Source organism: Hemicordylus capensis, chromosome 2 (assembly GCF_027244095.1).
Source record: "Hemicordylus capensis ecotype Gifberg chromosome 2, rHemCap1.1.pri, whole genome shotgun sequence".
In the NCBI taxonomy this organism is placed as follows: Eukaryota; Metazoa; Chordata; class Lepidosauria; order Squamata; family Cordylidae; genus Hemicordylus; species Hemicordylus capensis.
This window is the reverse complement of record NC_069658.1, coordinates 386,037,520-386,064,317: the sequence shown is the minus strand read 5'-3', so window position 1 is coordinate 386,064,317 and position 26,798 is coordinate 386,037,520. Positions and strand designations below refer to the sequence as shown.

General features: G+C 45.6%; 1 long non-coding RNA gene across 1 annotated transcript; it reads right to left on the bottom strand.

The window, feature by feature from the left end:
- Window positions 1–7,750: 7,750 nt before the first annotated feature.
- On the bottom strand, window positions 7,751–24,105 carry LOC128347012 (uncharacterized). Its single transcript, XR_008317339.1, has 3 exons — window positions 23,973–24,105; window positions 18,987–19,194; window positions 7,751–9,482 (listed from the first exon to the last, which is right to left on the bottom strand). It is a non-coding gene; the product is annotated as an uncharacterized LOC128347012 (long non-coding RNA).
- Between the last annotated feature and the right edge of the window lie 2,693 nt (window positions 24,106–26,798).

Sequence of the window (26,798 nt, the reverse complement as noted above, 5' to 3'; positions counted from 1 at the left end):
AGGAGTGCAGAAGAATGTCGCACAGAAGAGGAAGTCATAGTCATAACAAGTTGTTCTAGTAAGAACTGATCTGCCTACTTTCCTTTCACTATCCCTATAACTGGACTAAACTTCGTCCAATTCAGTTAGGCAGTTCGCAAGTTAGCCCTCTTGTGTCTCAAAGGTTCATGTGTCTGCCATCTTGAATTAGGGTTGATTACATCATCACAGACTATGTGTTTGAGGAGTCCCTATATGTCCCTACAACTGTACCAAATTTGGTCCAAATTGGTTCCCACTTGTACCTCAAATGTTCATATGTCCTCCGTCTTGAAAGGGACACTGTACTATTCCCACATCCTCCCCCACTTTAAAAAAAGGAGGGGGTGGTGGAGATATATACTCCCTCCTACACACAAACACACTGATAAGCAGGTGACACAGCCTCAGCATTGCTTAATGAGTCTTTCTGCAGCTCTACGCAGTCTAGTGGATCTATGTAAAACTCAGGGGCGTATCTAGCATTGGGCAGGCAGGGCATGTGGCCCAGGTGCCACTTGAAGGGGGGGTGCCATTTTTAAAAATTGAAAAATGTTTTAAAATGGCTGCTGAAAACAAAATGGCCACTGTACATGCTCTAATGGCCTCTGTGAGGCCCTAGGCCATGCCAGGCCTCGCAGAGGTCATTTGAGCATGCACAGCAGTGATTTTGTTTTCAGTGGCCATTAAAAAAAAAAAAAACTATTTTAAAAAATGGCCACCGGACATACTCAAATGGTCCCTGCGAGGCCAGCAGGGGGAAGGGGAACCTTTGCAGACCCTGCCATGGCCTTTAGGAAGCCCCCCAAAGGGGCTAAAGGTAATTTTTTCAAAAAAATATTTTTTTAATAGAATGTCACTGTACACATATTCAGTTTGTCACTATGTACAGAGAAACAGGGCTTGTGAATACTGAGCTGAAACTTATGAGCTAGGATTGTATTCATTTGCTCTTACTTTGCTTCTTGTGATGAGTTAAATGTGATGTCTTAATAATATGGCTATTAATGGTGAGTCTGTGTGAAATCCTTAGTATTAAGGCCCACTGGGAGTTTCTTGCTCTCTTTCTCTCATTTTAATTGTCTTTCTGAAATACTAGAATATATTCCAAGCAGTGACACAGTTTACTCTGCATATCCTTTAATTATTTTCAGAGTATCTGGGAAAAGTCAAATTCTCCATTTATTTTTAAAACGTATGTAATAGTGATGCTACAATGCATAGTAGAGAATTAGACAAGCACTTCTGTTTAGTTTTCCAAGTACACCTCCACATAGTATTTGGGTATTTCATGAGCCCCAGCATACTGAAATTTGTAGTTTCCCAGCATATTTTGGTCTGGCTATGTCCACGGCTAAATAGTTTTTGAAATAGTAAAAGATGAATGGTATTTTTCAGCTGATATTATGGTAAAGTTATCTGAAAGATGGGTGTCAGATGTTTGGACGGGGGCGCAATTTCAGTGCTTGCCCTAGGCGCTATTTTCCCTAGATATGCCTCTGGTAGAACTGTTTTTGGTTCCTCTGGAAAGTTGCATTCCTCTGGAACATTTCTTCTGGAACATTCCTCTGGAATGTTTCTTAGTTGTTTGCACCTCTGCCGGTTAGTCATAAAGGTCATTTTGAGGTACAGCAGTCTGAGTTTCTTGCTGAAGTCCTTGCTGAGTCTCCAGCTAGGACTCAGGAAGAAAGAGCAAATGTTGTATGTTACAGCAATATAATCATCGGTCATTAGTCAGAATATCATATGACCGGGGAGCCACCTTGTGCACCAGATGTGCTGGCTTAGTCCAAGAGTCACTCCTGAACATACAAACATTATCATCGTGCTGCAGTATTGGCAATGGTTTAGACCCTTGATCAAAAAGCTCATGAAAGTTCATGCTCTCCTTCCATCAGTTGGAACTACAGCCAATGGAAAGAGGAAAGGCAGAACTGGGTGAGCAGGGGTGTGCCCTGCTAGCTGCCTCCTTCGGCAGCTCACCAAGCTCTGTCCATCCTTCCATCAACTGGGCTGGTCGATAGAAGGAGTTGATTGATAGAAGGAAGGCATGCATGTGGCGCATCAGGAGCGCGTGCACACCCAGGAGGGTAGGCAGAGCCAGGAGGTGGCTGGCAGTGGTGACTACAGGTGGCTGGTGGTGACAGCATCGACAATGCAGGCCAGGGGAAGGGGGATTTCTTGGACTCCAAATTTGCATTTCTGCTTGTTTAGTTTGAGTCCAGCTGCTCGAGTTCTCTCTAGGGCCTACTGGAAATGCCTATTATGTTCCATTTCAGTTCTGCCCCATACCAGAATGTCATCAAGATACACCTTGACCCCAGCTGCCCCATCAAAGATTTGCTGGAATGTCCTATGAAATATTTCAGGGGCCGATTTAAGACCAAATGGGAGCCTGCAGAAACAATATTTCCCGAAACATGTATTAAAAGTGCATAGTCTAGAACATTTTTTATCTAATGGAATTTGCCAAAAGCCCAAGGAGGCATCTAAAATGGAAAAATATTTTGCTCCAGTCATTTCACAAAACATGTCCTCTCTTTGGGAAGCAACAGCAGGAGAGAGCAATAGCAGGAGAGAGGACTTCCCCTCAGCTCTTGCTTATGGGTCTCCCAGAGGCATTGTTATGAAAATAGCCTGTTGGGAGCTCCCAGAAGCACCCCTACACATGACTTGGAGCTACAGGCTTGAAGTTTCCATTTTAATCTCTCTGAACTCAAGGGATCATGGGCTCACCATTTGCTTATACGAGCTAACTCACGAGGGTATATCGTCTGGCAGATAGCATAGGGAAAGGTAACTCCAGATTAAGCATAGCCTGCGACCGAAAGATAATTATTCCTCTGTTCTCTCTGATTCCAGCACAGGTGAGGAAGCTGAAGTAGACATGAGTTAATTAAGTGCTGCTCTTCTAACAGGAATGCCCAAATATTCCCCTCCATGTTGGCACATTGGATTAGCTTTTGAGCTTATCGTCTTCACAGAATAGAATAGAGAAAGTGTTACAGGCTAATTTCTCTAATGGGTGACTCGAGGCTCAGGAAGTGCACTAAAACATTCCAATCATCTACCAAGATCTTCCTGGCCATGAGATAAGCCCTAATGCACACAGGTTTCTCAAACCTATTCACTCCATTGTGCTTTTAGAGCACACCCACTGAAATTGGAACAGGACAAAATGTATTCTTTTGTCCATCACGGATGTCACCCTTTTCAGCAGAAAGATGTGGTCAGCATTTGGCCCCAGGGCAAGATGTGGCCAATTTGTATCAGAGACACAATCAAGTGTATGTCTCTTATCTGGATTCACCTGCTCCGTGTGCACATGTTTGGGCACCAGCTATACCATCCTGCTGTGCCTTGACTCTTGTATCCATCCCACTTTTTGCCTCCAGATTGCCCCTTTCCCCAGGCTCAATCTGTGCAGCATGCTTGACTGCATCGAGAGACTGGTCTCCTGAAATCAGGCCTCCTTTGGATGTCTTCTGGTTTCCTCACCCACGGGCACCACAGGGTCCCCGCTCTTACATCATACCTCCCTGCTTGTCCCTGGAGAGAGAGGGCCCTTGATATCGGCCAAGCAACAAGTGTGCAAACACACCATCAGAAGGAACTAGGTATATTAATCTCTGCTCTGAACTCTCTTCAGCCCCTCTCTTTCTGCTCTTTCAGTCTAAACCTGCTTTCTAAGACTGTTTCTCTGGTCAGCCTTGAGTGCATTTAATTCGGACTTCAAGCTAATACACCTCTTCATGAGCCTCAGTTGATATTATTAGCCCTGTTGGTTTTATTTGTTAACATTGTATTGTTTATTAATCAAAATTTCTCTTCTGTACCCCTAAACCCTAAATAAACCTGACTGTATTTGATTTCAACTCTCTGAGCCCTTTCTCACGATCAGTGAAAAAGGACTTGAGGGAGGAAGGCTTTTTGCACTTACTTCCCTGCAGATGACCAAACAGGCTGTCCCGCCACTTTCTGGGGCAGTGCCATATGAGAAGACTTAGATTGGAAGTATTTGGACTGAACAGCCTGGATTTCAGGAATTTGTTTTTGGGGTACCAAAGAGCGTGATTTGGCACAGTGAAGAGCATTTCCAATCCTCCTAGCCATCACTATAACTTTATCCAGGGTACGTTTCTGCTCCAGGAGCAGTTTTTCATGCGGTTTGTTTTCATAACAAACGGATCCCTGATCATCAGTAAAGTTGGCAAACTTGCAGGATACACTCAAGGCACGCAATGCTGTGACATATATTTCAAAAATTCAGGCAGGCAGTTGGAAACTAGAACAGAACTTGTAATATTCAACAATCACATTCAAAGTAGGGTTGAAACGATCATCTAAGGCTTGAAGAGCAGCTTCATAAGGGTTGGCAAGTGTCCCCTTCCAAGTTGATAGGAAAGGGCATGTTGGTATATATATTTTTGGCCTTCAGAGCCCAGACCGTGAAGCAATATAGTCTTCTGCTTTGCTAGATCAAACTCAGGGGTCTGTATAGTGAGGAGGTAATTGCAGAAATAGGGCCTCCATTGTATCCAGGGAAGAGCAGGTTCTCCTGGGGTGGACAAGAAAAATGGTGGTGGTTGGATTTGAACCATGCTGCAGTGGGCATCCAGTGAACAACAGAGGGGGAAGTACCTTCAGGGGTTGTGCAGGTCAGGAAGCTGGAGAAACCACCAGCAGCAGCAATAGGAGAAGGCAGCCGTTCAGGAATGTAGGCCCAGCAATGCAATGAGAGGAAGATGCAGGAACTTTCACAAGCTTTGCAAGCTCACACACATAGCTGGTTTAAAACCTTGTCGCAAAATATTTTATAGCTGTTTCCTTCGTAAATACAAAGAAATCTCATGTTTGTTTAACTAAGGCTTTATTCCAGAAACAACTCTTGTTTTCTCCTTCTCCTTCCCTTCCCTTCCCTTTCTGACTCCACCCCTCACATTTTCTACAGGATCCCCATTGGGACAAACTTCTGCTCAGCAAATCATAAAGGACTGCTTGACAGAATACCACAACCCAGCTGGTTCTAGTTGCCCAATGCCAGGGCACTTCTCCATGCCAGCTTGCGTAAGCTTGCAGGCCTGAGTGTTGGGCTTTGTGCTATATCTGGAAGGTGCTCCAAGGCTTCCATTTGTTGGCACCAGCATTGTCTCCCTCTGGCTCTTTTTGTTCTCCTTTCCCCTTTCCCACCCTGCCTTCTTTGGCAGGGCTGCTACAGGCACAAAGCTTCTTGTGATGTAAGTTTCTCCCTTTTTTGCCAGTGACTTTGCAAGGAGTAGGTAAGTAAGAGGTTCCCGGGAGCAGTGAGTGAGCAAGAAGTGATTACTTCATGACTTTGTTAGTACTCAGACATTTCTTCTGAAAGCTAACAGCTCTGGCTGCTGCAGGAAATATGATACAGGGATCAATGAAGCTTTAATTGACACAAACTAGCCAGTCTTCTTATCTGAAAGCATTTGTCTTTTCTTCCTTCTGTTCCTTGTGGAGTATATAGCAGACCAACATTTTGTCCATATTTCCAGGAGGTGACATCTGCAAGGTGCCTTTGCCTAGCACTGTGTAACTTGCTTAGTCACAGGGTGGGAGCAGGGAAGTGTTTCATGGATCATTGCTACTTTGCATAGCTGACAAAAAATTAAATATTATTAGCCTAATTTCTATAATGTGGGTGTGAACCTGATGGACATGATGGAACAGATCTTCTGCATTGCTGTGGTGCTTCTCCTGCAGTTTCCAGTGATAGTTCCATGAAACTCATATCAGCTGAGGTCCAATAATGAAATATTTGTTTTGTTCTCAAATGTAAAAGCTGAATTAGATTGATACACTCCTGCTGCAACAAGAGTGATTATTGAGATAATAAAAACAAGCCTGATAGTGCTAATACTGCATACAAGCAGAATGATATTTCAGCGCAACTAATAGGGTTTTTAGGGTTGTTGTTGGTGGTGGTTGTTGTTAAAAACCACTTTTTGTTTTTGAGCTTTTGAGGACCATCACAATGAGTATATGAAACTGATTTATGCTGAGTCAGATGATTGGTTCATTTAGCACAGTAGTCCACTCCACTTGGCCCTGGCTCACCTTGGTTTCAAGCAATGACTTTCCCCAGCCTGAGATCTTTTCAACTAGAAAGGAACCTGAGAACTTCTTCATGTGAGGCATATGATCTACCACTGATCTATGGTTCCTCCACAACTGTCATCCTATTTTCGAATTGATCTCTGTAGTCATTAGGTCTAGGAACTTACATGTTTAAGATACATATTTAAGATCCTCACGATCCTAATGAGAGCATTAAACTCCACCAGAGTGCCTTGGGCGAAGGGACTGAGTGACATGCATACTGCATACTGTAAGGCTATACACACAATCAAAATAGGGGTGGGGAGGCAGGGATGGACCTACCATACTGCCCAGATGATCTTCAGCCTCTTTGGTGTACCACTGTACAACCACACAATTTATGCTGCTCTGGGCAGCCAGGTTCTCTGGACTCGTTTTCCCGGTGCATTGGGGGCTCTGGGCGCCCGACTCTGTGTATGCTCGGGTTGCATGCAGCCTGAGCATACACATGACCCTGGCGCTGGGGCAAAGAGAGCACTTGCACCTTTATGCCTGGCTAAAGGCTGAGGTAAAAAGTCCGTTGAGGTGCGGTGGCAGCGCCAGGATTGGCTTTGAACCCAGCACTCCACACGAGTAGCTTAATCCAGGCTAGGCTGCACTAGCCTGGGTTAGACTGCTCGTGAGAATAGTCCTTAATGTGTTGCTTAACTTTACTGTTCTTTCACTGAGTAAGATGAAGGGTAGTACCAGGAAGCATATCTGAAGTAAGAGTACGTCACCTTTTCTAATAGTACCCAGTCTTGATAGGAAGGTTGCAAAGTGATGGCTAATCCACCCCCTCTTTTGGCTGGCTGGTCCAACTATTAATCATGCCATAGTTGTGCTTTGTGCCTAATTGGAACTGGAATTGCTTGGCGTCTTAATAGGGTGGTGGTGCTGCATTAATATCTTGCAGGGGCAGATAATGGGCCATCTTTATGTCTTCTCACCTTTGATATTTCAGATTATAGCTCTCAAGACTTGTTCATACAAGGTTCACAAATTGCTCAAGAGAGACTACATGTACACAGTCTAGGGTTGGCTGAGCACGAGATATTAGATACCCTAGAACATACACAGGGCGATCTGTCTTTGGTGTGAATCATGTCTCCCCAGCTCTACAAAGCAACTTAAGCCCTCAAATGTAGCCTGTTATACATAGTATATGCTTGCGCTCTCTCTCTCTCTCTCACTCACTCACTCTCTCTCTCTCTCTGAGCAAATTTCCAACACTAAGTCACACTCTAGGATGAACATGAAGTGAAGTCTAGTTGCACTTATGCAAATATGAGCAGTTTGATTCTCTGTTACGAAGGTCACCAGGGCCATGTTTAGCCTCCATCTGTGGTGTCTCCCAGTGCACCCTATTACTTTCTTCTATATAAGTGAATGGTTGCCATCCGTGCGGAAAAATAAATGGGGGCACTCTTAAAATTTGGACAAAATTTGCCCTCCGCTCCTGATATTGAGTGGCCAGGCCATATTGACTGGGACCTTGGAATGCAGTGGGCCTTTTGTCTAAGTGGAGATGTCCTCCTTTTTAGCCCCACTTCATAGATAGAGTCACCTTCCCTGTTGCAATTGCCGTTCTCTCTTTCTTTCCGCTAAGTCATTTTCCAAAATGCAGTAACCAGAACTATCCTAATATTTTATTTGCAGACTGGCCAACAAATCACTTTGGAAGCCTTGGCTGTAAGACTACAGTGCCAACCCGATTATCTGATACCCCATTGCTATCTAATTAACATATTAGATGGCTAGCCATCCTGTAGAATACTTCACTTCTGAAAGGAAGCACATTCTCATTGGGAATGTGTCCCTTGTGACCAGCCACCAATTAGAGATCAGATTATCACAACCACAACTGCTGAGGCTGGGGAGAGCTGGGGGTTGGCAGGAGCTTACCTGTCTTTCCTCATGCAATCCTTGCCACTTCCGGGCTCCACCGTGCAGTGTGTCCAAACCCTAACCCTAACCCGATGCAGCGTGGGGGTGTGGGGAGGAAGGAGGCTGCATCCTCCAGGATCCCACAATGCACCACATGAGGAGTGTGGTGCATTGGGGGAGCACTGTGCTGCCTGGCTACTCCTTCCCCATGGCTCTATTGGCTTCCAGCAGCCTGAGTTTTCATACAACTGGGTGGTGAGGAAGGAGGGTGCACCTACACTGTCCTACCTCACTTTTAGCCTGGGTACAAAACTCAGACTACGTGGTGGAGGAGCACTGGGATCAGGAGCGGGATCCCAGTGGTTCTCACAACTAGCCCTACCCAGGTTGGGCAGTGTTAGCCCAGGTAGGGTTGGTGGTAAGAATGGCCTTAGTGACTTGTTTGGGTTTATTTTGGGCTTACTCTTCCCATAGTGTTGTTTGTGTCATAAACTACAGTGGGAGTTTAGCCTTGTGAGATTTTGGAAGTCAAAGTCTATAACAAAAAGATAATACATTTTTAGCAGATACCTCATCTTTGACTTATTTCTACAGGTTGGTTCATTTAAATATATCAACATTTATAATTGTCCATAATCTATGAAATAGGTTGCTTTCGGGGGGGGGGGGAGGTTATGTGGCAGAGAAACTAGTCAAGATGTCAGTGTTAGGGTATAATTAGACAACATAGTAGAAGATCAGTTAATGGAGCTCTCACTTTAAAAAACAAAAGATAAAGGTGGCTGTACAGTGAGGAATTGGATTGAGTCTAGAGCACAGGGAGCAGGGGTTTAACCATTTATGTTGTGTTGTTTTCCCAATTTGAAATGATCCCTGGAAACTGCTATTTATCCTGTTAGAAAAACTACTACAACTACTACCAGTTTCAAATAGTGGCTTCTGGGGAGACCTTTTAGTGGCAAGGGGGAAATGGTTAATCCCTCACTTCCCTAGTGCTCTAATCCCAATCTGATTCATCCTCTTGCTGTTATTAAATTGGAAGTTGGGTATAATAATAGCTTGGGGGGCACAACCTTTGTCCAGACCATGGCTCATGGGGAAAGGGTTAAATACCCTTTCCCCATGTACTGTGGTCCCAGTCTTGATTCCCCCACTCCCACCTCATAGATGCTATTTAACTTTAAAAAATGCAGGGCTAAACTTCGTGAAGTGTAGTTGGCCCCGTTTATGTGTTCATTTCCTTTGAGTGAAGTGTGTTTTAAAATGTGGTACAGTACTGAAGCAATGTCAGTCAATTACGTTAATCAACTCTAGCAGCGGGTTTACAAAACTTCTGTACTCTTCTTGGATTTCCTTGACATTTCAGAAAGCAAATGGGCAGTTCGTTCCCCTGCAGATGTGTTCTCTTGGTCACAGCTGGACAAAATCCTTGGACTAAATCCACAGGCCTTATTTGTTGCTTCTTAAGCCTCCTGAAATGAAGGTGACATAGTAAATTAAGTCCTTCTTGATTGCTTTTCCTGAATGAGCAAATGAACACAGGAGGAGAAGAGGAATATGGCCTTCCTGACCACAATTTCAGGTAAGGTTACCTGGTATAAGACTGCCAACTATTCTTTTTCTGCAAGGAGAATGCAAGAGAAGGATCTGAAGAAACTGCATCAGCATTCCTATTTTATTTCAGCCCCAACTCTCACCCCCCTGGGCACTTTCCTAGAGTGGCTGGATTCTTGGAGAGTTGAAATCGCAGGGTCAGCTCACATCAGTCATACAAGGAATAAGATGTCATTATTCAGTGGACTATTCGGTGAGGGTGTTCATACAACTGTCCAGGAGGGCAGGCAGATGGGGGGTGGGTGGGGAAGGCTGCAAAACAACCTTATCTTCCCCCCAGATGATCCCTTGAACGTTACTGGGAGCGTGGACCATGCTCCCAGATGAGCAGTCCTATGTCAGGCAGCGCGGCACTCCAGAGGCCAGGACAACGTGTCCCAGCCTCCATGTATCCCACAATGCTCTGCGTGTTGATTCTGTACTTCTGCATATACACTCATCTATTAGCTTCAGGTTAATTGGTGGAAAACACCTATTCTTCTGCCAGTCTTTCCTCAGTGCAGCAATTTGCTGCAGACATGTCCTTCTCTGGTTACTTCAACAGTCCCCTGTGAGAGGGTTGTGGGTCTGGGCAGCAGTTTGACCAGGAGGGCTAAACTAAAGGGCATGAAGGGGTAATCTATGCTAATTGATCTTGAGTATGTGCACTTGGACTCTGGAGATCTCAGCTCATTGATTGCCTCCTATGTGACCTCAGGCAGAACACTTGAGTTTCATCCTCCCCTTTCTGCACCTGTAAAATTACTATCTATATAGCACTTTCCTGAAGGGTTCAAACCACTTTCACATACGTTATCTTTGTAATTCATAAAACAACCATGTAAGGCAGGGTTTCTCAACGTGTGGGTCCCCAGATGTAATTGGACTTCAGCTCCCATAATTCCCAACCAAAGGCCCCTGGGGCTGAGGATTATGGGAGTTGAAGTCCAATAACATCTGGGGACCCACACATTGAGAAACCCTGATGTAAGGGGAGACAGTATTGCTACAGATGTGAGGAAGGGTAGGATCCTGTCTTAACAGTGCAACCCTTTTTTCAGTGGGACTTGCTCCCAAGGAAGTGTGTGTAGGATTGCAGCATCAGGCGACTATGTTCATGGCTGAGCTGAGAGCTTGGGAATCCTGGGCGCATAGCTCGTGTGCTTAGCCACCACTCTGTCTGCTAATAATATACTTCAGTGGGTTGTTGTGAGGATAAGCAAGAGAGAGGTTGCAAAAACACTGCAAATGCAATATTGTGCACATAAATATTAATATCGTATAAATATTGATCACAGTTCCTAAGAAAAGCAAGTGTTTGATTCCAGTCACATGTATGGCACAAAGACTCCAATACAGATTCAAATGAGATACCGTGGAGCAAGTCAGATTTATGTCAGACAAAATCAGTCATGGATTATCAGCCTTGTTGTTCAGAGGTAAGAATGTCGCCTTAACAGTTAAAGCCCACGTAACTCAGTGGGTTCAGATCTTACTTGTGTCACTGCAGCAAGAAATCTGACATTTGACACAGACTGGGAAGTCAAAGAATGCAGGGAATTCGATGACTTGACACAGGATTTATTATACCGCCCCTGCTGCTTTAGCAGCCCATGTAATGTAATCGAAGTCATATTATTTGTCTGTGGTGCAGCTAATTTATAATGCAAAGCTAATTTCTAAGGAAACAACAACAATGCTGATGGGAGGCTACATACATTTGTTTTCTATGCAGCCGTAAAAGATGCATGAGTAGAAATAGACCTTTTTGCAGTCACTGCAATGCTATTTCCCCTTTTTTCTTTTTTGGAAGAAACTCAGTGTTTATATTCACCATGTTTATTGACCTGGGAGGGAGATGGAAATAAGCCAGACCTTAAGGGTAAAAGAAGCCTTTGTGTCTTTGATTAGGAAGCTATATTTGGGTCAGATGCTTAGCCAGAAGTTCCCTGTCACAGATGCAATTATCTGCTAAAACTGAATAATATCTTGTAAATCCTGGGGTCACAAACTGAGGCATAAGCTAAAAGGGATCCCCCCCCCCCCGAAACAAATCAGGTTCCCTACAAAGCAACATATGCACTGAGATTTCTTACGTTTACAAAATATCTCTATCCATGGGCTAGAGACAAAGTTAATGAGACAAAATGAGGCAAAGGGACTCAGGAGATGAATGTCTCCTGGCCCACAGCCTCTGAGGGGCCCTCTGAGGGCCCCCCAAGGCCAGTCCTTGCCCTTTCTCCAGTCCTGTAGCCAGGAGTGTGAGCTGCAGTTGTCCCTCCAAGCAGGTTCTCTGTGACGCCCAATTTCCCTTTTGCCATTCTGAGCGGAGGAGAGCGGCTGTAGCAGCAGCAGAAAGGCTTTGTGATCCCTCCGCCCCCGCTTCCCACATTTATGGGGAGAGAGAGAGAGAGAGAGAGAGAATGAGAGAGATTGTTTATGCCTGAGCTATTTATAACTTTAAAAAAGAGATTTTAAATGATTGGGTTCTTCCCTCTAAGTCCTGATGACCCATGTGAAGTGATCTTCTTCCAACTTGCAATGAGTCGTTCTCCTCTCTGTGGAAAGGAAAGAGCGGGTGCTGGCTGGGCGTTTATTGATTGGTTCTTTGATGGTGCCGTGTTTGTTGAAAATATATTCAATTGTTTTTCAACCAAAGAAGTTTTCAAAAAAATGTTCCTTGCTCCCAGAATGGCTGACAATACTTGAGGGTTGGGGAAGAGTGGAAGAGCTAGCCTAGCATCCTTCCTGATTCTTTGCTAATTTCAAACTGGTCTGCCTGGATATCCCTTCACCTGCCTTTTCCAAATGAAAAATATAGGTGTTTTTTTTTTTTTTAAATCCCATCATGCTACAGCCCTGACAAAAATGGTTAAGCTTGGAACAGAAACTGCCTTCGGAACCCACAGAAGGGGAACAGAGCTGGTCCTTTGGTAGCAAGCATGCATTGCCCTCTAATCTGCTACATTATATTACACATGTCCTTAATGTTCTTCTGCAGGGCACTTTCCAGATTAGACCCTGCAATGGGGTCATGACGAATCTCTGAAGTGTGCTACCACACCGCAGCCTCTACATTGACAGCAGGGTGCTGTTCATATTTCCAGCGCCTTGTTTCAAATTTCATCGCTGCAATGTAGTGCTATAACATCGTATATCTGGCATATAAAATTTGATTTCCCCCCAGGTTGTTAGTTTTCATGAGACTGCTCCCCCTTCTGGATGCTTTGCTATTTATGTTTTGAATGCGATTTGCCTGAACGGAAGCATTTTGCTGCTGTTGAGTAGCTAACTGGAAAGCACCCAGCAGAGACACAGGGCCAGGAGAAGGAGAGGAAGGCAGTGAAGGGCCCATTTTAAAATCTCATCTCCGGGCCCACTCTAACCTTGGTACACCCCTGTCTCTATTAGATATAATAGTGCAGAAATACCTTTGCATATGGATGCATAAAACTGCCTTATACTATTGCCTCAGACCATTGCCCAGTCTAACCCGGAACTGTCTACTTTGACTGGTTGTGGCTATCTGAAGTCTCAGGCAGTTGTCTTCCCTGGCTTTGCTAGTTGCATACTGCATGGAAATAGTCCCCAGTGCTGCTGCACACAACTCCTTTGTGAATCCCAACCCGCAATATTGAATGTTGAGCCAACGAGATACCAAGATATCCCTGCACATTCCTGACGCAGCCAAGGAGGTTTGTTTTTGCAGCCCCAGACCTTCCGAAGAATCAACTTGTTTGCAGCCAGATTGCTTTCCTATTCCACCTGTGCCTTCTACCTGAGGGCTTGCCTTGTTTCACCTGTCCCTGAGAACAAGAGGTCTCTCATGAGAAGGAAGATTTCTGCAGCCCTTGGGAGCATAAATAGGAAAAAGGCACACCGGCTGATCAACTGTCTGCAGGTGGCTGGCCTTTGATGCTGTGCCTTTGGTGTGGACTGGGGTTTGGGGGAAGGTTATATCAAAGTGGGATTGGGGGTTTCAGTTAATGTTTGTTCGTCCTCCTTTTATTGGGTTGTGCCAGGCCTTTTGCTGTCATGTGTTTGGGTTCTCTTAGTTAGGCAGGGTGATGTGGAGTGTGTGTCTGGGAGCTCTGGGGCAGCTATTACTGTTGTGGTGGAGAATAGAAGAATTGGTGTTGGCAGAGCAGCTGGCCGTTGCAGGGGAAGGGAAACCAGTAATTTAGTTCACTGTTTCTCAACAGCCGGTCCGGGGACCGGTGCCGGTCCGCAAAGAGTTGAGTGCCGGTCCGTGCCTCCAAAGCCTTTCTTGCTTCCTTTCCCTCCCTCCTCCCTTCCTCTGCCCAGAACAGATCCAAGAAGACTCAGCACTCTCTTTAGCTCAAAGCTGGAACTGCAGAATCTTGCCCCATGATAAATACAAAGGGGTGGGGGCTTGGAACTATTTGCTTATAGTCAGAGACATGTAAAGTTAATGTCTGAAAATTCTCATCACAGTAATACACATGGGGGAGAGAAGAGGGGAGGCTCTTCATTTGCATGCGCTTTAGGAGCCATCCAATGAGAGGGGCAGTTTTTCAAGATGACTATTGCGTTCCAGCCAGTCAAAGGAAAGCTGATTTGACTATGCATAAAGGGGGGGGGGGGCTTATGGCAAAGGGCAGGGATTTTGTACAGATTTTATTGTATTTATTTTATTAGAAATTTTAATTAATTCAATTTATTTTATTTTAATTCAAATTAATCTTGGCCTTCTAGAACTTCAAAAGTTAAATTTTGATTAAATTCATTTTAATTAATTTCACTTTAATTTGATTTAATTAATTGATTGATATTAAGTGTTCCTTTAATAATCAGCACCCTAAAAATTGACCTCGGCCCCCAGGAGCCAAGTCACGGTCAGTTTTGGCCCACCAGGTCATTTGAGTTGTGCACGCCTGTAGTATAGTACTAATAGATAAACTTGAAACCCCTTTACTAACAGGTCATCCGGGAAACTGCGCACAAAGAATGTAGCGGTCCTTGAAACTCCGCACGAAGAATTTTGCAGTCCTTGACTCCAAAAAGGTTGAGAAACACTGATTTAGTTACTGTTTCCACTTCCAGCTGCCCTGGTAGCTCTATGGTTTCGGGGAGCAGTTCCAGCTACCCACAGAACCTAGCTTTGCTCCTCTGCAATGCCAGGTCAATTCAGAATAAGACCGAAATTATCCATTACTTGATCATGGATGAGGGAGCATCATGGATGAGGGATCATGGATGAGGCTTGTCTAACTGAGACCTGGATGGGGGAGGCTAGTGGCCCCATTTGGGCCCAGCTTCTCCCACCAGGCTACAGTGTTGTGGAGCAGGCTAGTGGAAGTGGGCGTGTGTGTGTGTGGAGTGGCTGTGGTCCATAGGAATACCATCCCCTTTGCAAGGGCCCCTGTGAGACAATGGACTTATATTGAGTGTATATTTCTGAGGCTGGGAACTAGGGATAGATTGGGAATTCTGTTGGTGTACTGTCTGGAGCTGGTGTTGGAATCACCCAGACTTTTAGTGCTGAGGGACTTCAATATCCATTGTGAGGCTGACTTGTCTGGTATGGCTCATAGTACCAGACAATAGTACCATAGTACAACTTTGTACAACTATGGCCTATACCATCTACCCCATAGTACAACTATGGGCCTATCCCAACTAGTTTCAGGACCAACTCATGTTGCCGGCCACGCATTTTATTTGGTCTTTTGTTTGGATTGGCAGGGGGGGGGGTGTTCCATGGGTGTGGGATCCTGTGGTTTCGATCCTGTGGTTTCCCGATTGTCATGGGCAGACCACTACCTGGTTAAGGTTGGTTTCACAGCGACAACCCAGCCGTTCAGGGGTATAGGACCTATTAAGATGGTTCACCCGAGACGGCTGCTGGACCCAGTAGGATTCCAAAAAGCCTTGGAGGGTTGTAATGTTGGTCCTGCCAGTGATTCTATTGATGCCCTAGTTGGAACCTGGAACAGGGAGCTCACCAGGGCAGTAGACATGATCACCCCTTATGACCTGCTTTAAATGTAGCCCCTTGGTATAAAGGGAAGTTGCGGCGTCTGAAGCAGCAAGGGAGGCGACTGGAGCCAAGTGGAGGAGAACCCATCTCAAAATTGATAGGACACAACATAGAGCCCATTTGAAGATTCATGCAGCAGTGTTGCATGTGGGGAAAACCCCATTCTGGTCTGCACGCATTGCTTCTGCAGGTTCATGTTCATCAGAGTTGAAGGAGGCAATGATTAGACCACTTCTTTAGAAGCCTGCCCTAGATCCCTCAGTGATGGATAGTTATAGGCTGGTCTCCAGTCTCCCTTGGTTGGGCAAGGTGACTGAGAGAGTGCTGGCTAGCCAGCTCCAGGCAGTTTTGGAGGAAACCGAATATTTAGATCCATTTCAGACTGGTTTTAGAGCAGGCTGTGGGATTGAGACGGCCTTGGTCGGCCTGATGGATGACCTTTACCAAGGAATTGGCAGGGTGTGTGTGACTCTATTGGTTCTTTTGGATCTCTCAGTGGCGTTTGATACCATCAACCATGGTATCCTTCTGAATCGCCTGGGGGAGTTGGGGATAGGAGGCACTGCTTTGCAGTGGTTCCGCTCCTATCTCTCAGGCAGATTCCAGATGGTGGAGCTTGGTGATGGTTGCTCTTTGAAATGGAAGCTATTATATGGAGTCCCTCAGGGCTCCATTCTGCCACCAATGCTTTTTAACATCTACATGAAACTGCTGGGTGAGGTCATCAGGAGATTTGGTGTAGGGTGTTATCAGTATGCTGATGACACCCAAATCTATTTCTCCAAATCATAATCATCACGAAATAGCATTCACTCCAGTGTTCCCTGTAAGAGGGATTCCTAGATGTTGTTGACTACAACTCCCACAATCCCCAGCCAAAGACCATTGCAGCTGGGGATGCTGGGAGTTGTAGTCAAAAACATCTGGGAATCCCTCTTACAGGGAACACTGATTCACTCCCTAAATGCCTGCCTATGGGCAGTAATGGGCTAGATGAGGGATAACAAATTGAAACTGAATCCAAGCAAGACGGAGGTGCTCATTGTAGGGGCTCAGAATCTGAGGGATGAGTTAGATCTCTCTGTGCTGGATGGGGTTACACTCCCCCAGAAGGAGCAGGTGCGCAGCTTGGGAGTACTACTGGACCCAGGCCTCACCCTGGTTTCTCAGGTGGAGGCCATGGCCAGGAGTGCTTACTGTCGGCTTCGGCTGATTCAACAGCTGCATCCATTCCTTGAAGAGGAGGACCTCAAAACAGTGGTGCAGCAGCTGGTAACCTCTAGGCTTGACTATTGCCATGCATTCTACATGGGGCTGTCTTTGTACATAGTTTGCAAACTTCAGTTAGTTCAAAATGCGGCAGCCAGATTGGTCTCTGGGGTAACCCGGAGAGACCATGTTATGCCCGTTTAAAACAGTTGCACTGGCTGCAGATATTAATTATTTATTCTATTTCTATACCGCCCTTCCAAATATGGCTCAGGGCGGTTTACACAGAGAAATAATAAATAAATAAGATGGCTCCCTGTCCCCAAAGGGCTCACAATCTAAAAGAAACATAAGATAGACACCAGCAACAGTCACTGGAGGTACTGTGCTGGGGGTAGAAAGGGCCAGTTACTCTCCCCCAGCTAAATAAAGAAAATCTCCACATTAAAAGGTGCCTCTTTGCCAAGTTAGCAGGGGTTAGGATATGTTTCTGGGAAAAATACAAAGTGCTGGTTATTACCTTTAAAGCCCTGAATGGCTTGGGTCTAGGCTACATTAGAGTGCCTTCTTCTGTATGATCCCCATCACATGTTGAGGTAATCTGAGGAGGTCCGTCTCCAGTTACCACCGGTATGTCTAGTGGTGACTTGCAGCCACGCCTTCTCTATAGCTGCTCCTGGCCTATGGAATGCACTCCCAGCAGATATCCGTAATTTAGTCTCATTGTTGGCTTTTAAAAGAGCCCTAAAAACTTACTACTTTGCTCTGGCCTTCCAAGGTTTTAAAATTGTTTTCAAGTATTTTAATTGGTTTTAAATGGCTCTGAATTGTTCTAAAATTTTTACATTGTTTTAAGCAATGTGTTTTAAAATGGTGTTTGTTTTTACACTTTTTAAAATTTGTTGTACACCACCCAGAGCCTTTGGATGGGGCAGTCTAGAAATGTAATAAATAAAAATATAATAATATATAAGATAGACGTACATGCAATCTCCTCTTTGTGGATTTCAATGCCAGGATACTTGTCCAGTCCAGGAAATATTTTATAGTCACTTCTCTTTTTCCCCAGACTACTCACATGGAAATGGTATTTCCTTAAAGAGTTCGTAATTGAAAATTCATTTTTGTTTTGGCATTCCCTTAGTTGATTTACCTAATTCCACATGTGCTTCTTATAATATGATAGTGAGCATATCTCAACGCAACAAGTTCCACCTTGGAAAGATTTACAAAGATTTTAAAAAGAAGCAATCTTAGAATGATATGGCTGGAAATTAATCTCTTTTTGAGAAAATGTGGAGCCATGTGGTAAAGTGGGTCGATCAGATTTTCAGATTCTTTCATTATGGTCATCGACCAACTAAATAATCACCATACAATAATCATATATAACGAAGTGGGAGAAGGTGGTGGCGGTGGGAGGAAATTACATCAAGCAAGCAACTCTTTACAAATTTTACAGGCTACAAAACAAAACTTAGCCACTTTTAAGGAAACTGAATAATTGCAATCAGACAACAAATGCTGAAGATAAAACATATCAGTATGGCCGGGATAATTTACTGAAAGTGGAGAAATAAAACTATTGCAAATACCCTTATAAAACAAACAATAAAGTAAAACATGTGGATTTATTTCAATTGCTCCGATACCACAAGGGCATAACTGAGCTGTATAAGGTATTTTCTTATATTTTCCATCTAATACCACTGTAGCAGTGGGTAGAGTCTTTGACTTGGGCTTAAAAAACCTTGATTGATAAGCCTGCCTCTCTATGAAGCCCACTGGCTGGCCTTGAGCAAGTCCCTGACCAAATCTCACAGAGATGGTAAGCCTGTGTTAAGGCTGAAGTATGCTTTCAGCCTGTAATTTGGAGCTCACATAATTCAACACTCTTCTTTAAAAAACATATCCCTTGCACATCAAAAACTAGCATGTCAGGGAGAAGACTAGCTAGTTTTCTATGTGGAGGAATTATTTATTTTTTTGTATCGAGGACCACTCAGTCATGTGAATCCCCACTTACAGTCTCAGCTGGCCAGTGACAGGTTTACCACATTAGTTAGAATGAGGCCTATTTATTCCAGGGCTGAGTCAGAGTCCCTCATATCTTCCCTACCTCATAGACGGTTGTGAGAATAAAATGCAATAACACTATGTACACCACACTGACCTCTGTCTTTGGTGAGACATAACAATGATCCATAAAAAGTCTTGTGCAGATGAATTTTGTACATTTCGCTTCCTCTTAGACCTGAGAGCTCAAATGAGCTCCTTATGGAGTTTTGAATCCTTCATATTGTCAGGAAAATGTAATGCCCATTCTTGCAAGACATTTCCATCCATATGCAGTTCAGATGTGGGTAGCATGCATCACATATCTGCAAAATAAATAAGCCACCTTAAAATTATCTGAACTGAAAATGGGGTTAGTAATGAATTAAATAAGAGAAGTGGTCCTCTTAATAACTGATCATGTAACCCAACCTTCTAATATATCAAGTTTGAACTACATGGTACATGAGTGGATTGAAAACCTCTCAACTTGAGGGAACTTTCCATATTTAGGAGGGGGCCATGGCTCCGTGGTTGAGCACATACTTTGTATTCAGAAGGTTCCAGTTTCAATTCCTGGCTGACGTGATGCCAACATGCTATGTGGTCAGCATCAGGGTGCATATGCACCCACTATTTCCCAGCTAGCTCATGCAGTGATGAGGCTGAATGGCCTTTTCCCTCTCTTGTTGACGAGAGGCCATTCAGCCCCCTGCCATTGCACCAGCTGGTTAGCAAGCAACAGGGTTGGCAGGTGGCAGTGGTGAGGGCAAGTGAGAGGAAGGGCAGGAGGGGAGTGGTGGTGGGCCCCTCAGAGGAAGGACAGGAGGGGAGTGGTGGGGGCCCCCTCAGTGGCACAGCCCTGCTGCGAGCTGACATATGAAACCCATGATGTGGTGTTAGCCAAGCCTGCTTGGTATAGTTGCAGCCTTGTGATATAAGTATGTTTGAGAACACATCGAGTTCTCCTCTGCTACTGCACATTTCAGGGGAAGATCTATAAGGGTAATTTTCTGATTAACAGTTTGAAAACTAATGCATTACACTTATTGCACAAGAACATTTGCCTGAAACATAGTGGCCTGGTTCAAACAGTCGTTCAAATCTAGGTTTAATGTGGCTTCATAAGGCCTTGGGCCTGCTGGGTCAGGCCCAAGCCCCATCTATTCCAGCATCCTGTTTCACACAGTGGCTTACCAGATGCTTCTGGGAAGTTCATAGGCAAGAGCTGAGGGCATGACCTCTCTCCTGCTGTTGCTCCCCTGCAACAGCAGGAGTATTTGGTATTTAGAGGCATCTTGCCTCTTAGGCTGAAGGTGGCCTATAGCCACTGAAGCAGTGGCCACTGATAGACTTGTCCTCTATGAATGTATCTAAACTCTTTTTAAAACCATCCAGGCTGGTGGCTGTCACAAAAGTGCTTCCTTTTGTCCGTCCTAAATTTCTTGGCAATCAGTTTCATGGGATGACCCTTGGTTCTAGTGTTATGAGAGAGGGAATTTTTTCTCTATATATCAACTTTCTCCATACCATGCATGATTTTATAGACTTCTATCATGTCTCCCCTCAGTTGTCTTTTTTCTAAACTAAAAATTCTCAGGTGTTGTAGTAGGGGTGTGCACGGAACTGGCTGGCCCAGTTCGGTTCGGGTGCGAACGGCACCCAAATCTGACTGGGCCCGTTCGATCCGGCACCCCTCGAACCCTCCCCCCAGTTCAGTCTGGTCTGGTGGGGCTTCACGGATTTAAAAGTTTTTTTAAAAGAAAAAAATTATTTACCTGTTGCCCCTTCGGGGAGCTTCCTAAAGGCCGTGTGTCTGTGTGTGTGTGTGTGTGTGTGTGTGGGCAAAGGTTCCCCCTCCCCCCACTAGCCTCTTAAATCGCCACCGTGGCCCATTGTAATAATCCTTTATGAACTCCGTATACTGGCACGGTGGCCATTTTAGAGGCCACAGCACATGCTTAAATGGCCTCTGTGAGGCCTGGCATGGCCTAGGGCAGGCTTCCCCAAACTGCGGCCCTCCAGATGTTGCTGAACTACAACTTCCAGCCACATAAAATTGTGTCTAGGGATGCTGGGAGTTGTAGTTCAGCAACATCTGGAGGGCCGCAGTTTGGGGAAGCCTGGCCTAGGGCCTCTCAGGGACCATTTGCACATGCGTGGCAGCCATTTTTTCCCTATGGCCATTTTTTTTTAAATGGCTGCCAGGAAAAAAGTGGCCACCGTGCCTACTGTGAAGACAGATGCAAAGAACTCATTTCGCTTCTCTGGTATCTCCATATCCTCCTTAATAATCTCTTACACTCCCTCATCATCTAATAGACCAACCGCTTCCCTGGCAAGTATCCTGTTTCTGATATATTTAAAGAAGACATTAATATGATTGTGTGGACCCATGCCAAGGTGGTTTATGGCTCAAGATGAATCTGAGATTCCCACCTTGGTGTGGGTTCACACAATCACACTAATACTGGCAACCCACATTAAACCTAGATTTGAATGTCTGTATGAACCAGGCCAGTGTAGTACTATGAAGATATCCTACTACTTTGTCATGAGAGCCTCTCCACAGTAGCTGCTTCAAGTCCTCCCAAAGTGTGAGATGCTGGGATGGAGATGTTCCATAGAATAAGGAAGTAGGATGTTTTTACTGGCACTATGGAATACAGCAGTGATAGAGACAGGGCTTCAAGTGGCGGCGTGTTTATATGGTAAGTAAATAGACTGGCCCACAGTTTCTGTCAGGCATTTGTCATATGTTGCACATTTCAAATTCTTCATCATTCATTGTTCCATAAATTTTCTTTGTATTTACTTGACATCTCATTTTAAGGCTCAGACAAACGACAGAAAACTTTCCTTGGCCACCTCAGAGCTGCTCATCTGTTTGCTAGCCTCTGGGACCTTCATGTGTCCCAGCTTGGCCTACACTTTATCCTAACTAGGGAATGTGTCAAATGTTTCAGCCATTGCCCTTCTGATTCCAAGTTCTTTAGTATGTGATGGAAATGTGGTGTTTCAGATTCCCTCCCAGTCTCAGAAGGGTTACACTCGGCTGCCAGAAGGAAAACAACATAAATCATTCTTATGATCCCAAATAGGTTTGGCTGCCTTGCAAGAAAAAGTCCAGATTTAGGGTGGAGCATGAAGACACAATAGCAAATGCTGCATAAAACTTCACTTAGATGTAGTACAGCCTGGGAGGGAGGCTGCTTCCTTTGGCTCTTATCTATGGCAGATGTGCCGAGTGATTCTCAAAAACAAGGGGTTGGGGGGAGCTGACCCAGTGCTGCAAGGGTGCCTTCTCCTGGCTCCCAACAAGATGTCAGTGCATCTTGTCTAAAATTCATCATGCTGGATGATGTCATGACATGATGAGACATAAGATCATAAATTTATGAAGAAAAAGTCCCCATTGTGGGTCAGATGCTGGCAATAAATCCAGATATCAGTTCATTCCAAGCTTGTGTTATCCCCCACTCCCCCCCCCCCCCCGCCGCAAATTAGAGAAGAGCTGCTAAAAAGCAGATGGTTTTCATCTGCTCCCTTGGCATATGAGATGACACAACTCATCAACTATCACTGCTTGTCTCTCACAAACAGCCTCTCCGTGTACACTCTCTCCACCCTCTCTTGCTCTCCTCTAGTGTCAAACTAGAAATGCACATTTGTATTTTGTTTTGTTTTTATGGTGCCATATAAGAGGAGGAGAAGCTTTGAGGGTCTGACTGTCATTTCCCCCCTCCTCTCTCCTCCCCTCCCCCTGCTTGGACTTTACATCTGGCTCCTCGGAGTTTTGTTTTTTCCATCTTGCCCGGACGAGGAGCTGCCTGCCAGCCTGCTGCCTTCAGAAAAGCCTTGACACTTAACACCTTTGTCAGCCAGCAGTCCTTTGTGGCAGAAAGGGCTGCTGGGAAGTTTTAGAGGCTCATAAAGTGCTGAAGACGGGGCCAAAGGGGGCCGGCCTTTGGGGCCGTGCGTTCGGGGGTGGGACTGAGGGCTGGGGGATGGTTGTATCGTGGGTGGGTGGGTTTTCAGGTCAAAGGGCTGTTTTTATTGCCCTGTGTTGTGCCAGGCCTAGTTGATGAGATGTGTTTGGGCTCTCCTGAGGGGGATGATGCAGGGGGTGCGTCTGGCAGCCTTGGGGCGGCTATTGCTGTAGTGGTGGGGAATAGAAGGATTGGCGCTGGCAGAACAGCTGGCCGTTACAGGGGAAGAGAAATTAGTAATTTAGTAACTATTTCTACTTCCAACTGTTCTGACAACTCTCAGGCCTTGGGGAGCAGCACCAACTACCCACAGAGCCTGGCCTTGCTCCTTTGTAATGCCAGGTCAGTTCAAAATAAGATCGAAATTGTCCATGATTTGATCATAGATGAGGGAGCTGACCTGGCATGTAGAACTGAGACCTGGTTGGGGGAGGCGAGTGGCCCAGTGTGGGCTCAGCTTCTCCCTCCAGGTTACTCTGTTGTGGAGCAGGTTAGGGGAAGTGGGCGGGGGTGGAGTGGCTGTGGTCCATAAAAATAGTATCTCCCTTACCCAGGGCCCCTGTGAGACAGTTGACTTATACTGAGTGTGTATTTCTGAGGCTGGGAACTAGGGATAGACTGGGATTCTGTTGGTGTACCGTCCACCCCGCTGCCCAACTGACTCACTAACTGAACTGACAGAGCTGGTCGTGGAGTTGGTGCTGGAGTCTCCCAGGCTTTTGGTGCTGGGGGACTTCAATATCCACTTTGGGACTGGCTTGTCTGGTGCAGCTCAGGAGTTCATAGTAGCCATGACAACTATGGGCCTATCCCAATTAATGTTTGAACCAACTCATGTTGCCGGCCACTCACTGGATTTGGTCTTCTGTTTGGATCAGGGGGGTGTTCCGTGGGTGGGGGATTCGGTGGTTACCCCATTGTCATGGATGAACCACTACCTGGTTAGGTATCACGGTCACAACCCACCCTTGCAGGGGTGATGGACCTATTAGGATGGTCCGCCCAAAAAGGCTGCTGGACCCAGTAGGTTTCCAAAAGGCCTTGGAGGGTTTCGATGTTGGTGCAGCCGGTGATTCTGTCAATGCCCTGGTGGGAACCTAGAATAGAGAACTCACCAGGGCAGTAGATATTATTGCTCCAAAGTGTCCCTCCAGGCCTGCTTCTAAGATGGCCCCCTGGTACACCAAGGAGTTGCGGGGGATGAAGTGGCTTGGTAGGCGACTGGAATGCAAGTGGAGGAGAACTCGGCTCAAATCTGACAGGATGCAGCATAGAACCCATTTGAAGACTTACGTGATGGCAGTGCATGCAGCAAACAAGCGTTTTTGGTCGGCACGCATTGCATCTGCGGGTTCACATACAGCAGAGTTATCCCGGGTGGTGAGGAGTATAATTTCTGCTTCTTCTGCCGGAGATCCTCTGCTGTGATGCCTTTAGTGGGTTCTTTGCGGATAAAATCTCCTGTATTTGGGCCGACATGGACTCCACTATTTCTGCAGGGTCTGTGAGGGAGGTATCCACCGATCCCTCTTGCAATTTTAGGTTGGATCAGTTTCAATCTGTGACTCCTGATGACGTGGACAAGCTGCTTGGAGCGGTACGGCCTACCACTTGTTCTCTGGATCTTTGCCCAACCTGGCTGCTTCAATCTAGCGAAGCGATTGTTGGAGATGGCCTAGTTAATATCATAAATGCATCACTGCGGGAGGGTAGGGTGCCTCCCTGTTTGAGGCAATAGTTAGACCTCTTCTTAAGAAGCCTTCCCTGGATCCCCCAGTGATGGATAGTTATAGGCCAATCTCCAATCTCCCCTGGTTGCGCAAGGTAATCGAGAGGGTGGTGGCTAACCAGCTCCAGGCGGTTTTGGAGGAAACTGATTATCTAGACCCATTTCAAACTGGCTTTAGAATGGGCTATGGAGTTGAGACAGCCTTGGTCGGCGTGATGGATAACCTTTACCAGGGAATCGACAGAAGGAGTGTGACTCCATTCTGTCACTAATGCTTATTAACATCTACATGAAACCGCTGGGTGAGGTCATCAGGAGATTTGGTGCTGGGTGTTATCAGTATGCTGATGACACCCAAATCTACTTCTCCCTTCCTTCTTCAGGAAATGGCACTCATTCTCTAAATGCCTGCCTACAGGCAGTAATGGGCTGGATGAGGGATAACAAATTGAAGCTGAATCCAAGCAAGACGGAGGTGCTCATTGTGGGGGCTCAGAATCTGAGGGGTGAGTTAGATCTTCCTGTGCTGGATGGGGTTACACTCCCCCAGAAGGAGCAGGTGCGCAGCTTGGGAGTACTCCTGGACCCAGGCCTCACCCTGGTTTCTCAGGTGGATATCATGGCCAGGAGTGCTTACTGTCGGCTTCGGCTGATTCAACAGCTGCATCCATTCCTTGAAGAGGAGGACCTCAAAACAGTGGTGCATCAGCTGGTAACCTCCAGGCTTGACTATTGCAATGCTCTCTACGTGGGGGCTGCTTTTGTACGTAGTTCAGAAATTTCAATTAGTTCAGAATGCGGCAGCCAGATTGGTCTCTGAGTTAACCCGGAGAGACCATATTACGCCTATTTTGAAAGAATTGCACTGGCTGCCGATATGTTTCTGGGCAAAATACAAAGTCCTGGTTATTACCTTTAAAGCCCTGAAAGGCTTAGAGGCTTAGAGAGTTACCTTAGAGAGCGCCTTCTTCTGCGTGACCTCCACCGCACGTTAAGATCATCTGAGGAGGTTCATCTCCAGTTACTACCAGCCTGTCTGGTGGCGACTCAGAGGCGGGCCTTCTCTATAGCTCCTCCGGGGCTGTGGAATGCACTCCCTGCGGAAATCTGTAATTTGAATTCTCTATTAGCCTTCAGAAGAGCCCTTAAAACGTATTTGTTTCGCCTGACTTTCCAAGGTTTTTAAATCGGTTTTAATATTTTAACCTGGTTTCGAGGGTTTAAATTACTGCAGTTGTTTAATTCTTGTTTTAAAATGTTTTTAAATTGTTAATTGTTGTTATATTGTTATTAATTTTTGTTTTAGCTCTTTATTGTTTTAGTGGTTTGTTTTTAATTATAAACCACCCTGAGCCATTTTGGAAGGGCGGTATACAAAATACCATTGTCTGTCAATATACATTTTCCCTGTTTGGCTGCTTTATATTATTCTTATATATGTTTGCCATAGTCACGGTGGGATCCCCCCCCCCCGCCTTTTCGCTCAGGAGCTGGACACACATGTCACACACGTCTTCCATTGTTCCTGACTGAAGTAGTGTGTGACATGCAGTTGTGAGGAGATAGTTATGATACTGCCCTCTTGTGAAGCATCATTGTTGCGTGTGTTTGAGCCCCACAACAAGGGCATAGCTATAATTGAACGGGGGGGGGGGACTAGTGCCCGTGGGTCCCTTAGGGAAGCCACACTGGGTGATAGCTTGTTCCCCCCACTCTCTCCTCATGCCTCTCTAAAGAAGAAAGTTGTGGGACAGGGGCCAATCTTCACTTTTTGTCCCAGGGCCCACTCTAACCTTGCTATGCCCCTGGGTTCTGCAATGCATGCATTACGCTGCAGGACATGTAACCAACATGAGAGGAGAGCTGGTTTTGTGGTAGCAAGCATGACTTGTCTCCTTAGCTAAGCAGGGTTTGCCCTGGTTGCATATGACTTGATGTGTGAACACTGTAAGATCTTCCCCTCAGGGGATGAAGCCGCTCTGGGAAGAGCAGAAGGTTCCAAGTTCCCTCACTGGCACTTCCAAGATGGGGCTCAGAGAGATTCCTGCCTGCACCCTTGGAGAAGCCGCTGCCAGTCTGTATAGACAATACTGAGTTAGTTGGACCAGTGGTCTGACTCAGTATATGGCAGCTTCCTATGTTCCTACAACAATAGGCAGCTTCTAGAAACTAGGCAGCTTCCTATGTTCCTAACATCCACAATAAAGTTATT